Here is a 13,713-nt window from a genome sequence, read left to right as displayed (position 1 = left end):
GGGTGTTTAAATATACCTTAGAGTCCATAAAATAATATTTTCACATCAGGTTATCTCATTATCAAACATTATCAGGTCAGAATTAATTATGAAAGTTGGGGCAGCTAAGCTACTTGCTGTACCACTTCCTGAAGAAATGATCAAAACAGTCAGGCTATTTTTATGACAAAATAGCTGTACTTCTGCCTCTTTTGATTCTTAGATATAAATTCATAGATATATGATGTATATACAGAGAATTATAATGAAAACAAATGCAGGAAAAATCAAATGTTTCACCATAATTGGCATAAACTTTTCCGAAAGTATGAAAATATATGAGCGTTATGTATTCAGGTCACTTTGACTTTGAGATTTAAAGCTCTTTATAAGCAAGTCTATAAATTAGGACTGTTTATGTACTATAATTTAGAAGTATGAATTACTGGGGCACTTGAGTGCCACAGTTAGATAGGTGTCCAACTCTTGGTTTCAACTTACATCTGATTTCAGGGTCATGGGATCAAGCCCTGCATCTAGCTCCACGTTCAGCATTGAGTCTGCTTGAGATTCTCACCCTTCTCTCTCTGGCCCTCTTGCTCATGTTTTTTTTCTCTCTCTCTCAAATGAATAAATAAGTCTTTAAAAAATAATAAAAATGAAATTATGAATTATGTGATGACAGGATTTGCCATAGACTCCTGAAAAAAGTAGGCCCCCCAAATGTTCTCAAAATAGGATGTGGTATTCATAGAGCTCTTTGGGAGTCTACCTACTGACTAAGGAGAGAAAACACATGTACATTACAATTTTCTTGTGAAGAGAGTGAACACAGAATACTAAAAGTTATCATAGCGTAGGTATGGGAGAATGTGCATAAAAACACATATTTGGTTTTGTTAGCTATATCATTATGAAAAAATAAAATAATGGAAGCCCTGACCATTAAGAATAATGGAAATAATTTTTTGATAACAAAAGATAAAAACTAGAGTAGCCGTTTTCTCTTTTAAGCACCATATTTGGAGAATTAGCAGAGCCTGCTTCTCACAGGAAACAGCCTGGTTGCTTATCTCTGAGAAGTTTCCGATTCCAAGAACGTCAGCTTCATACACTGCATCTGTGTGTGTCCCTCCCTTTACTCTGTCCCTTTTGAGCCCCACCTTGCCTACTTGCCCCTTTAACACTGGACATAAATCAGTTTCATCTGCCGTCTCCTGATTTTCTTTCTTACCTCCCTCTTTCAGTCCTTTGCTTTCCCTGTCTGTCTTTGTACGTCGGTCTCCACCGCACCATATGGCAGCTGAGAGAGGGGAGAGCAATGATCTGGCTCTGAACAAAAGCGGCTGTGGTGTCAAAGCGGCCCATGAATGCATGGGACACAGTCATGTATAGAAGGGCCCCAGCCCTGTCAGAGAGGACCAAAGGGAAGGCTGACAGTGCTGCCTCTGTAGGGATAGAGAAAAAAGGGAGCTCCCTGGGTGCAGAGCTAAACTCTTTCTTCTTCTCTCAGTGTGCTTTCCCGCCTCTTCTTCCCTCCTTTTTTTTTTTTTTTTTTTTTTTTTCTTTTTTAAGTTCCATGCTCAGGGCACACTCGTTGATCAGTGACAAAGTCAGAGTGGGTGGCAGAACAAGAAATTTAAGAAGGCTATCTTATTTACACATTTCTCAGCATCTCCAAAGAGCATATAAAGAACCATCCAAGTATTTAAACATGTCAGGGGAAAACAGATAAATTTCAAAAGCCCACATCCTTTTGTCCTTTCTCCTACTTAATACTTCTACACGCTTGTATAAATTAGGTACTTCATGAAAGTAAAAAGTATCTGGATAATTCCAGAGGACAGAAGCATTAGTAAGAGAATTCTCTCTGATTATAACAAGTTACATTGCTTTCTAAGATTATGCCTTTTATGATTTATTATTATTTATTATGTTATTTAAAAAAAGGGTATGTTCTCAATGTTTCCCTTCCTCCCTATTTCTTGTTCTTGAAATTGTGCCCCTCTCCTGTGCCTGGATACTCATGATTTGTTTCAGTAGAGAATTTCTGCAAAGCAGACACAACATTTTTATTAGTGAAGTTAACACCATACTGGAAGAATAGTAAATTCAAGCTGTAAATCCACCAGCTTTCAGGAGACTCATTTATTCTGTTCCAGATGAAATAAAAATCTACTACAGGGGAAGAGTTGAATATGACCATATACATTTATGATGGAACATTTTCTACTTTATTGCTGTAGGCTACTACTGGCCTTAGAGGCTGGTGTTGATTTTATTTGACTCCAAATAAGAGTATAATAAAAGGTAGAGCAGGCATCTCCCCACCACTCTTGACCACTGCCTACCAAGCCTCCCCACAAGGCATCCTGGATCACAAAATGCCAGGCCCCTGGGGTTATTTCAAGGAACCTGGGCAGTCTTCCAAATTCTGGTGTCTGACCTTTTACAAGGAGGGTTACAAGAACAGTTTATCATCAAACAAATCAATGGACATGTGTAGAGTATTTCAACAATGCCATGTACTTTTCTACCAAAATCTTTAAGGCTAGAGTGAAGGTTATTGATTCATTTCAGAGCATTGACTACATTCATAACAGAACTTCTTTGCAGACAAAAATTATTTATATATATATGTATATGTGCATATATGTGTGTGTATGTGTGTGTGAGTATGTGTGTATGTGTGTGCGTATATATATATATATATATATAGTCTGTACCACCCATGTGTTTTTACTATGAACACACCTTCCCACTCTCTTTTAACTACACCGTTTAATGTCTGTCAATAATAAATGCAACTTTAAAAGTATTCACGGATATGGTTTTTCTTTGTACAATGTAGTCCGAGATGGATGGTTATCCCTCAGTAGATTAAAAAGCAAAATTACATTGACTTTGCAGTTACGTTCTTCATAAATTCTCTTTCAAAATTACCATAAATGTTTGCTCTTACATGAAACATTCATTAAAATAAACATTCGTTACAATAAACAGCCAAGCGCTGAGGGTGCCTGTGTTTAGCAAAGATCAGGTTCTGTATGTTTCTACAGGGAGTAAGAGTTATGTGGCACATCATCTGCCAGAGAGATTTGTATAGAGAGGACCCTCTGTGGTACAAACAGAAAGCAGGCAACAAAGCAACTATTCAACCTTTTCTATTCAATGCACCCACATCTGTTTACATGGCCTCTGCTCGATCCTGAAAGGTTTTGTTCCTCCACCTCCATTTCATTTTACACAGCTCTCAGCGGCTGGTGGCTTGAAGAATTTTTTTTTTTTTTTTTAAGAGCTAGGGCTTCAAATTGCTTTGTGAAACCGAAATCTGAAAAACAGGCTTATGGATAGCAGTTGGTTCTTTTTCTAGGCCATCCCATTGGAGTTCTAGGAAAGGATAACTATAGACTCCGAATCTCCCATTAATTTTTTAAAGTAAATTTAACACACAAGGTAAGTTTCCTTAGGAGGCTAGGAGACTGTATTATCTTCCCCATTGTCAGTTTGCTTTCTTTTGTTTGACACAAAAATTGCATATTTAAAGGATATACTCCCTGTAAGTGAAATTGTAAGAAATGAGCATGCTATTTAGAAATAAAATATTACAGAAACCTCACTATGTGAATACTCTATAATAACAGATTATGTTTTTATGACACTTTATACTTTACAAGGTTGTTTTGTACACATTAGCTCAACAGATCCTTAAAAAAAAAAAAACTATAGAGGGGAGAGCAGATATCATCATCACTATTTTACAAAAGAAACACCAAATCTCATGGAAATAGCATGGATTTACCTCCACACCACAGACTGTATTTTGTAGTTTTATTGACATAAAGGCCAGAAGGTCTTCTATGTATTTATATCTAATAATATTTTATGCATGATTTTATTTTAAGAATGAGTCATGAGCATGATAATCTCTAATATTCTTTATGTTTCTAAAGTTCTATGGCTCCTGATTTCTCCATGATGAAGGTGGTATGAAAGGGAATATTCAAAAGGATTATTCTCATATAAATTCTATAAACATTGAAGGTTAAGAGATTTACATTTTCAACATACTTAGAAAGATAAATAATGGGTTTTTTAATTTTTTTAAATATTTTTATAAACATATAATGTATTTTTAGCCCCAGGGGTACAGGTCTGTGAATCGCAGGTTTACACACTTCACAGCCCTCACCACAGTACATCCCCCCAATGTCCATAACCCCACCACCCTCTCCTGACCCCCTCCCCCCAGCCACCCTCAGTTTTTTCTGAGAGATTAAGAGTCTCTTATAGTTTGTCTTCCTCCTGATCCCATCTTGTTTCATTTCTTCTTCTCCTACCCCCTTAAACCCCATGTTGCATCTCCACTTCCTCATATCAGGGAGATCATATGATAGTTGTCTTTCTCTGATTGACTTATTTCACTAAGCATGATACCCTCTAGCTTCATCCATGTTGTCGCAAATGGCAAGATTTCATTTCTTTTGATGGCTGCATAGTATTCCATTGTATATATATACCACCTCTTCTTTATCCATTCATCTGTTGATGGACATCTAGGTTCTTTCCATAGTTTGGCTATTGTGGACATTGCTGCTGTAAATATTTGGGTGCACGTGCCCCTTTGGATCACTATGTTTGTATCTTTAGCATAAATACCCAGTAGTGCAATTGGTGGGTCATAGGGTAGCTCTATTTTCAACTTTTTGAGGAACCTTCATGCTGTTTTCCAGAGTGGTTGCACCATCTTGCATTCCCACCAACAGTGTAGGAGGTTTCCCCTTTCTCTGCGTCCTTGCCAGCAAGATAGATAATGATTTTTTTTTCCTACTCTTCTAAATTTTACTACGCTGTCTCAGTGGAGTACATAATTGCAGAGATAGGAGAACAGTTCATGAGAAGACATTTAAACACATTAAAATAATCAGAGGTCCTGGGTTCAATCATGATTCTACTATTTTCTAGCTGTGTGACCTTATCTATATGTATTGTTAAGTGTATCTATTACCTTGACTTTGACTAGGAAAAATAATAATAAACCAATGGCATGTGATTTCAGTGAGAATTAAGTGAACTACTTACTCTCTGTGAAAAGCAAAAGGAAGGCACACAACACTGTAACACTGTTGGTGAACGCCATTAACTTCAGTTGTTTCTGAATTGTTAAAGAATTGATTCCAAATGTGTAAACAAAACTTTAAATGCTTAAAAGCTAAATGCTGAAATATTGTAATAATAATAAGAGAAGAGTGGTTTGCAGAAAAAATTCTAACAGTATGCCACTTGCCACCTGTTGGTTTATGTAAAAGACAGTGAATGAGAGAGGGAGAAAAAAAAATAAAAACCCTTCACTGTCTAGTTACTTGTACTAGTGTCTAATAACACTAGTAGACAGGATAGAAAGCCTGTATAGACATACTTCACCACCATATTTCTCTTCCCATATTTTAGTCAATAAATATTTTCTGAATGAATTAATAACTATAGCCCAGAATGTTTTTAAAAAGATAGAGGTAGACTAATCTTGGATACATTTAGATATATCAGCCAGAAAATTTTAGCAGAAAGAGGGTTTTATTTTTTTCATTTCTTTTAAGATTTTATTTATTTATTTCAGATGGGGAGGGGCAGAGGGAGAAGGAGAGAGGGAATCCCAAGCAGAACTCCGTACTGAGCACGGAGTCTGAAGTGGGGCCGTCTCATGACCCTGAGATCATGACCTGAACCAAAATCAAGAGTCAGACACTTAATCAACTGAGCCATGCAGGCACCCAAGAGAAGCAGATCTTAAAGATAACTTCCAATGAGAAACCAATATTTCCTTAATCCTAATTATTTTTATTATTTATTAGTACTACCATGTAAATAACTTATGGTAAATTGATTTTCAAGAAATAGCACATTCTGATAAATTAAAAAAAAACTTGTAAAATTAAAAATGAATGATCATTCTGTAGCAGCTGAACAACTCAGTTTTAGCAGAGAGCAGAAGATATTTCTAATCCTTCTCAGAGTCGGCTTGAGTATGTGAAGAAGGATACAAAACCAAATTGTGAACTAAGACCACATTTTTTTTCTTTCATTCAGAAAAAAGCTCTTTGAGGAAACATCAAACATAACTTGGGAAAAAAAAAGATGAAAGGCACAAAAATAAGTGACATTAATGGGGAATTGCTTGTAGTTGCCAAACTGGAATTCAAAACCATGTCTAAATTTTTAGGAGTTTAGAGAAAAAAACAACAACAAAGATAATTGGTATTTCCTGAGCTTAAAGAGTAGCCTCAGCAGGACATATGGTTTTATTTTGAGGTCTCTAGTTTATGAAAATGTTACTATTTCTGTAAGCATCTTCATTTAAGGGAATGGGAAAAATAACTAATTAAACCAGAGTTAGTTCAGCTGACTTTGATTTTATCTTACCTATTGGTTTTCACATTTTTAACATAGTAAAGGATAGGGTTCTTTGAAAAAAAGTTTTATTAACTAGGGGAAAAATAAATAGTTTAAAAATCATATGTCGGGTGTACATCTCACATACTATGTTAAAAATTGTAAATCTCCTTGGGGTGCCATGGTGGCTCAGTGGGTTAAAGCCTGTGCCTTCGGCTCAGGTCATGATCCCAGAGTCCTGGGATCGAGCCCTGCATCGTGCCTTCTGCTCAGCAGGAAGCCTGCTTCCTCCTTTCTCTCTGCCTGCCTCTCTGACTACTTGTGATCTCAGATGAATAAATAAAATCTTCAAAAAAAACTCATTAATCTCCTTTAATCTATTTCATTACTGCTAAGAAACTTTATTCATTTTCAATTTTACAAGTTTCTTTAAGGAATAGAATGTGATGTTTCTTGAATATCAATTTACCACAAGTTATTTACATGATAATTCTAATAAATAATAAAAAATAATTGCCAAGAAATTGTGGTATCATATATTCAAGTCAGTATTTGTTCTATGATTCATCCAAATAATTAAGCAAAGTAAAACTTCAAAATTTACAACAGAAGTGGTGTTTTGTGGGGTAGAAGATTAGTTTCCTTCTTATTATAAAGTCTGTACTTGTTCTAATCTGATTTTTTTAAATCTAGAGCTATTTCATCTTATTTCTTAAAACCCTATGCATTACAAGGTATTATGCAGGACTGAATACGCAATATGTATGTGACATCATATATATCTATTACAATGCTCTATTTGGTGTGATAACTATATAAAACATGCATTAACAGTTCTTAAAACATACTGTATTTAATGCTAAGTAATAGAAGTATATTCAGAATATAAGAAGAAATTGCTAATCGTCTTCTCTTATATGTAGCTTCAACGATTTAAACTATATTTAAAAAAACAGATCAGAAAAGTTGTTTTGGTCTTATTCAAAAGCAGATTTACCAAGAGTAATGTCATATTACTTCCTATTTGCCATTATCTATGGCATATATTTATATATAATATAGGTATTTATATAAAATATATGTTGGCTCAGAAAGCTACCAGGTCAATGTCTGTTATAACTAAAATAAATTGACCTGCTTATAGTGTCAGTGTGGCCACCCTACATTCCCCCTTCTACTTCCCAACCTCACTTATTGGGAATTGTACTTTCCAAAATAACAAGCTCTTTGCTATAATATACTGGGGTTAACACAATGAAAAATTTAGGAGCATTCCAAACCTCCTTCTCCTGAAGACATTCTAGTTCCAAATTTGTTTCAGTCAGACTTTGATGTTTTTTTAAAAAAAAAATACACTCTTTCATTAGTACAAGGATTTTCCCTGATAGAAAAGTACAGAAAAGGTACTAAAGGAGAAAACTCTAATGGAATAGACTCAAAGATTAAACTGGCAAAGAGAGAGAGAGAATGACAAAAATTCCTCTAGTGGCTCCCTTTACCTCCCAGATTTTTTTCTCTTCTTTTTCTAAGACTCTGTAAATAAGGTCAAATCCATTGAATTGGCTGTTTGTTCAAATGAGGACACATTGGAATAAGTTTTCTTGAATAGTAACTTGGATGACGCTGTTTCATTTAATTTGTCTCTTCTAATACGTGCTTATCTTTCACTAAATGAGACTGATTTTGAATATTTCTCTACATTAAAGAGGAAAGTTCAAAATTTACTGAAATATTTATAGTGAATTAAATAATAATACAATCTTGACAAGACAAACTATGGACTTCTACTAGTGAAAGGAAGCAGATCGTCTTCTATTGTATAACTCACTAACAAAATAACATATGCAGGAAAAAAAGGAGTAGACTTTGTATATCCACATGTATGAGTGGTTTTGTTTGAATTTTTTGATAGTTTTCCAAAAAAAACTGCACTATTGTCTGTTCACTAAGTTATTCTTATTTTTCTATCTGTAAATTACAAATAGACAAAATTTACAATTTGTAAATTGTAAATTACTCACTAGTCATCCAATACTAGTAGAAAATAACAAAATATGGAACCCTTCCTATGAAAATAATGATCTCCAGCTGAGTTATAAACAAGCTTTGTGTTAATGTACCTTCCCTTTTGTGGTTCTGTCTCATTAAGACATCTTTAGTTGTGCACAAATGGCCTCCGATTAAAAACCTCCAGTCTGTACCCATGTGCTTATTTGGGTTTGGTCTACACAAACAACATTTGCTATGGCTACATGGATTTCTATTTACCTTTGCAGCATTTGTTCCTCTGATCGTGGAATTCTCAAAAAATAAAAGGAATGTTCTGGGATTTTACAGTAGAATGACATTTTGTGTTTTTTAGGTTGGCAACAACCAAGAGGTCCAGGTTTGTTTCCTCAAGGCTATTTCTTACTAATTAGTTTGCCTTTGTGTGATTTCTTTTCTACATATGGCACTCACAGATCTTTGAAAAGTGAAACGCAAACACATACAAATGGTTGTGAATTCAATATGCATTCAACTTGCCCATCAAGAACATGAACGTTTAGAAAAATAACAGAGCTATTTGGATGAACCTAAGGCATTCATAAATAGCAATCATTTCCTACCTGGGTTTAGTGGGGATTATGCTTTTGTGTTGTAAAAATTATAAAACATAAAAATGGCTTTAGAATGATGATTTGGCAAGCCCCTTAAGCTGCTGCAAAGGATGGAGCCACAGATGAAAAGAGGCTGATGAAAAAAAAAAAAAAATAAGAAGAAGAATAAGGTGGGATGTGGATTTATTCAAGGGATAGAGAATTATAGTGAATAACAAATATATTTAGACGGAGTGAATAAGGACAATTTAGTCAGGACAGGCTCCCAAATTACAGGCATTTTTTTCTAATAAGGAAGTATAATGATGGCGGGGGAGACTTGCAGGGAAATAAAGGTTTGTTCTGAGGGACAAGAGAATAACCAGAATGATTTCATAGACGGCCGCTCTGGAAATACAAAGGAAAGTACCAAGAGTCACAGGAAAAGATGGACACACGGTCACTGAGAGAAATAGCAAATTGACTGACTTGAGAGACACATGTTTGGAACAGCAACATCTTATGAATTAACACTCTCCCTGAGAATCCTTCCATGAGCTTGATAGTTCCTCCTTACTAATCCCATGGAATGCTGAAGTCTGGTATAGGTTTCTGCTGTGACACTTAACAATATAGTTTTGACAATTAGTTTTATTTTTTCATCTCTCTTAAGAGACTCACTTAGAACCTAATGCACAGCAGGTCTTTTAAAATATTTATTAAATTATAAAAATCAAGTTCTGTATTGTTTGCTCTACAACACGTACCTATATATGAGTTTTATTCCATGTGTCCCTTCTATTATAGAAGATCTATTGGAAAATAGAAATGTAAGTCCAATTATGATCAAAAGAATGAGAAAGCAAGCCACATACAGGGAGAAAATATTTGCAAAAGACACATCTGATCCAGGACAATTATCCAAAACATACAAAGCACTCCTAAAACTCAACTGTAAGAAAAAACCTGGTTAAAAATGGGCCAAAGACTTTAACACACACCTTACCAGAGAAGATATGCACATGTCAAATCAGAAGATGAAAAGATGCTCTACAGCATATGTCATCAGGGAAATGCCAAGTAAAACAACAATGAGATACTATTATATGTTTGTTAGAATAGCCAGAATCTGGAACACTGATGACACCAAATGCTGATGAGGATGTGGAGCAACAGGAATTCTCATTCAATGCTGGTAGAAAGTTAAAACGGTATAGACACTCAGAAAAGCAGTTTGGTGATTTCTGAGAAAACTAAGCATATTCTTGCCAAATGATCCATTAATTGCTCTCCTCAATATTTACTCAAAGGAATTTAAGACTTACATCTCCAGAAAAACCTGCACATGGTGTTTATAGCAGCTTGGTTAGAATTGCCAAATTTGGTTAGAAGAAAAGAAATTGTTCTTCAGTAGGTGAACAGATAAGTAAACTCTGGATACTTAGGCAATGGAATAATTATTCAACATTAAAAAGAAATGATCTGTGAGGTAATGAAAAGACATGGAGGAAGTTTAATTGCATTACTTGAAAAAAGCCAGCCTGAAAAGCCTGCATACTGTATGCTCCAACCATATGACATTCCGGGGAAAGGAAAACTGGAGACCGTAAAAAGATCAGTGGTTAGGGGCACCTGGGTGGCTCAGTGGGTTGAGCCGCTGCCTTCGGCTCAGGTAATGATCTCAGGGTCCTGGGATCGAGTCCCGCATCGGGCTCTCTGCTCAGCGGGGAGCCTGCTTCCTCCTCTCTCTCTCTCTCTCTGCCTGCCTCTCTGCCTACTTGTGGTCTCTGTCTGTCAAATAAAATAGATAAAATCTTTAAAAAAAAAAAAAAAAAAGATCAGTGATTGCCAGGGACTGGGCGTGGGGAGGGATAAATAGACCAGGTACAGAGTGTGTTTAAGGAAGTGAAAATACTCCGTATGATACCATAATAATGCATATTAGCCATTATGCAGATGTCCCAAACCATTCATTATACAAAATGAAGAGTGAACAGTAAACTATGGACTTTGGGTGACTATGATGTATAGATATAGGTTCATCAATTATAACAAATGTACCACTCTGGTGAAGGATGTTGATAATGGGGGAGGCTGTGCATGTGTGGAGACAGAGTATATATGGAAAATCTCTGTACCTTCCCCTCAGTTTTGCTATGAACATAAAATTGCTCTAAAAAAAATCAAGTCTTAATAAAAAATTAATTAAAAATTGAATTATGATTTGTACAAATAATTGAAAGGGCTAGATTCTCTAAAGGAAGTTTACCTTCCTTTAGACAGACCAAAGGACACTAATAGCTGTGAATATCAGGAAGCTTATTGTTTGGGCCACAAGGAGAAAAAGATTCGAATTTTGTAACAGAAACTTAGAGATTGAGCCAGGCAGTAGGCAGGATTGCCCAAAAACTTTGAATTGATTTCTGCTACTAATGCCTCACAGTTGAGAGAACTTAATGAATTGATACCAAGTAAATGAGAGTTAACTGAGCTATCTGTGCAACTGAATGTCTTTGACACACATGAGTGGGACTCTGGAACTGATGGTTGTATTATGTTACCACATAATCAAAAGAACTAACATATCTAGACCTCTGCCACTCAGTTCAGTTTTCAGGTTAATTTAATTGGATTGATAAGTTTTTTTAAGCAATGTAAATGAGGTCTGTTCATATGTGTACAACCAATAAAAAATGTTATGGCCATTTTTTAGAAAGATAAAAGTTTGAGCTAAATGTGAGTAATTATAGGCCTGCAAATAAGGAAAAATATATGTGCACTGTAGTTGAACCGACATGGTGATTTTGATAATTGGTCATGTAGGTGCACAATGGGAATTTTGGCTTGGCATATGCTCATAAAACAACAAAGAATCCTTTGTTTGTAATATATTACTCTCTTGCTGTCATGAGTGTTGATGCTGCTGCCCTGGGATGAACTGGGGAGTAGGTTCCAAAAGTTTTGGTGAAAACTTCTTAAACCAACCTAGTCGGTAATTTGATCAACAGCATTTATCTTTCAAATGCCAAACTCAATAGTAATATGTTCCCTATGAAATAAATATGGAAAATTGTATGTGAACACAAATACATTCAGAAAAAAATTAGGTCACTCCAGGAACTTTGTCTACTCATTTTGGCTCCTTGCCCCACTGGTTTTCATATCCTGCAGGTCCAAGGGTAGCAGCAATCAGTCTGTGAGCCCTTTCTTTCCTTAGCCAACATTAGAAGTCAAGATGAGGAAGTGTACTTTTATTAGATTCGCTAGAAAGTTTTAATTTAGAACATACAAACTCTCTCATTTAGAATATGTGCAAATTATCCTCATTTTTTTAGGAAAAATAGCCAACAATTTATATCTGGCTCTAATAAACACTTTTTATTTATTTTGTAAAGTATTTTAAGTCTTTTACAAGTAATCTAGAATTTTTAAATTAAAATTTTAATTACCTAGTTTTTGTTAGAAAGTCAAGCATAATTTAGTCATAGCAAACTATCAAGTATTAATAATAGTGTTAAGGCATTATTGCCTCATCAAAAAATAGAAAATAACATAGCCATATGTTCTTCTGGCAAAATGTGATGGTCCAGATTTTTTTTTTAAGATTTTATTTATTTATTTGACAGAGAGAGATCACAAGTAGGCAGAGATCACAAGCAGGCTCCCTGCTGAGCAGAGAGCCCGATGCGGGACTCGATCCCAGGACCCTGAGATCATGACCTGAGCCGAAGGCAGAGGCTTTAACCCACTGAGCCACCCAGGCGCCCCGATGGTCCAGATTTTTATCAAAAATTTTATGTGGTGAAATCCTTCTTCCCACTGATTGACTAACTGAATAAGAAAACTATATTACCTTTTAGCTTTAGAGGTATATTGCCTGCTGATCAGTTTTGGGTTTGAAAAAATTCTTGTAAGGTATCATTCTGAAGACACGTGATCTGAGATAGTTGCTTACATGATCAATTTTATTATCACACGCTTCAGAGTACTATTCTCTCTCTTTGCATTCATCTTCTGGTTTGCTTGATGACTATGAAATGTCTTTCTCTGTCAGTTTTCTCCTTTTTGCTAATATAAGGAGAAAAATTAAAAAAACAGAATTTCAGCTGTGATCAATGGAAGCTGAAAGTAGGATGCAAAAAATAATGAAAGGCAGGTTTCTTTTATGCCTTCCTGAAAAATAATGCATACTTTGGCCAACATACTAAGAAAGCTGAAGGATAACAGTATATTTCATTTTTGCATTATTTTTCTAAATGTTTCATCATTCTTTAGTTTTATTATTTTAGGATCTTTCTCATAGTTGAGATCCATTAATGAATAATGAAGAGTAAAGATAACATAATTCCTAGGATTATCAGGGTACCTGGGTTGCTCAATCAGCTAAGGGTCCAATTCTTGATTTTGGCTCAAGTCATGATCTCAGGGTTGTGAGATCAAGCCCCATGCCAGACTCTATGCCCAGCGTGGAGTTTGCCTTTTCCCCTCCTACTCCTCCCTCTGTTCATGCTCTCTCTCTCTCTTTCTTTCTCCCAGATACATAAAATACTAAAAAAAGTATTCATAGGATTATGAAATATAAAAATGTTTCAACATATATGAAATCTAGATCATTATGTTATAATGTATTTTTTAACTTTTTAAAATATAAGAAGAGTATTGGGCACCTGGGTGGCTCAGTGAGTTAAGCCTCTGCCTTTGGCTCAGGTCACAATCTCAGGGTCCTGGGATCAAGACCCACATAGGGCTCTCTGCTCAGTTGGGA

The sequence above is a fragment of the Mustela lutreola genome, chromosome 1 (assembly GCF_030435805.1).
Source record: "Mustela lutreola isolate mMusLut2 chromosome 1, mMusLut2.pri, whole genome shotgun sequence".
NCBI lineage: Eukaryota > Metazoa > Chordata > Mammalia > Carnivora > Mustelidae > Mustela > Mustela lutreola.
Note: the sequence above shows the minus strand (reverse complement) of the source record.